Raw genomic sequence first — 2,190 nt, 5'->3', positions numbered from 1 at the left:
ATTAGATATCTACGAACGCGAATTACATAAGGTTGCCTAAACCTAAGGAGTATACTAAGGGTTAATAGGTTGTATTGCACGTTTTATTCTTTATTTCTTAGTTTCATTACTCACATACACAGCTCATGAATATTTCAAATATTTCGTGTGTTCTCAGATGTACGGTAATTAACAATAAAAATGAGATTTTTATTGTTAGATGCTTGCTATTTATACATATTATTCTATTTATTGGCAATTGTTTTATAATTTAAAATAAATTTTTGCATTTAATCTTCATTTAAAGGATGTATGATATTATTAATCTTTATTTAATTGTACAAAAAAGATTGATTCAATCAAAATTGAGATATAATTTTATCAATAGCATTTCACGTGAATAATTATGTAAGAAAAACCACGCTAATAAGAATCTCTTTTTACTTCTTGCCTTTTTTGTTAGCACATTATAATTGATACGAAATATTAAAAATTATAAACTAAACGTCGAATATGTTCCTCGGTATATCGCAATATAATTATGATATCACATTAAATTCGCGCTGCTAAAACTAGAAATAATTGTTTTATTAACCGAAGAACATTAAAAATGTAAAGAATATATTCTATTCGTATTTTACTTATTCGTAATATTCGTTATTATTTCGAAAGTTAGACGGTTGGCGCGTGACCTTGAGGCGTGGATGGTACGGGGTGGCACGAGGCGGCGCGTCATGTTTACGCGTAGTTACGGCGCAGTCATTCCCTTACCGAAATTCGTAGAAGCAAGCAATCGTGTCGCATTCGGCTGTTTCACATTACTTTTTGAAATCTTATCGTAAAGAATGTCAAATATAATACGAAAAGTTGTACTTTATGAATAATTAATCATACTAGTAATCGTATTATGTGAACATTCAACATAAAATACAACATTTCGTATTATATCTAGCAGTGTTTGCGATTATTACATGTTTCGAAAAGAAATGTGAAGAAGAGCGGCTCGCGACACGGCTACTTCGTAGTCGTACGAACGGATATCACACGAGTTACAAAAAAGCAATTTAATATGAATAATACTCTCATGCAAATAACACGATTCCTACTTTCAGAATTACTTTCAGAATTAATTTTAAAATTTAATTATATTTTATTTTTGTGCACCTTCCGTTACACGATCCGTTTAAGAATAACTCTTTGAAACTATTATTATAATAAAAGAAACATTTCTCTTTTTTATTAAATAGCCCATTTCATTGATTCTATTCGTATCTTACAGACATCGTCTATAAATAAAAGATTCGACCCTTTTATCTACATATTACATTTTTCAGATTATCTTGCCTCTCACGGGTACGACGTGGTGGGAGAGCTCACCATCTACCCAGAGGATATTTATACGAAAAGAACGGTTTTTCTCAAATCTAAAAATTTTCAGAATTTTCTGAATGATCTAGATAAATTTTTAGATCTTGAGTAAAATCGTTCTCTTCGTATAAAAATCCAATCCGGGGAAACTAACGTACCCTCGTCGCCGATTTATTTGAAAATGAACGAACCGCAGCCGGTTCGTCGCGTCGCGCGTTTGTTTCGGGAGTGCCGTTCAAGTTATCGTCCGCGCGCGATAGTCAATTATTCGCGAGTGTTTTACGCGAGTTTCCAGTGCGAGAGGATGTCAATCCAACTCTGAGAGGAGGAGGAGGTCTGGGAGAGGCATCGGGCACCGGCGGAGCAACTTTGCGGTAAATATCATTTCTTGCTATTGTAAAATCAATATTTTTTTTCTATTTATTCGCTTTATTTTACGATGACTTGAAAAGAGTAATTAGAAAGAAGCACTATCTTATAATTATTTTGAAATTTTTCAAATATCTACGTATTTTTAAGACTTTTTTAGAAAATGTTCGGGAGAAAATGTTTCGTGTATAAAAAATGTTTATATATAATTATATAAAATTATATAAAATTATATATATTTATATATAAAATTGACATATGTAATATGTCTATTAGATAACATTTTTTCGAGTATATAATTATTTTTATAAATGTATAACTGAATGGTAAATTAAAAAATTCGATGCTTGTAAAAATATTTTGAAAATTACGTGATTATTTTCAAAAGAATTACGTTTAAATATGTTTTAAGATATTAATTGATTTTTTTCTGCTCTGTTTTAATTTAGATTTTATATTTTTTTGTTACAGAAT

Source organism: Atta colombica, unplaced genomic scaffold, assembly GCF_001594045.1.
Source record: "Atta colombica isolate Treedump-2 unplaced genomic scaffold, Acol1.0 scaffold142, whole genome shotgun sequence".
NCBI classification, from domain to species: Eukaryota; Metazoa; Arthropoda; class Insecta; order Hymenoptera; family Formicidae; genus Atta; species Atta colombica.
This window is presented reverse-complemented; position numbering follows the sequence as displayed.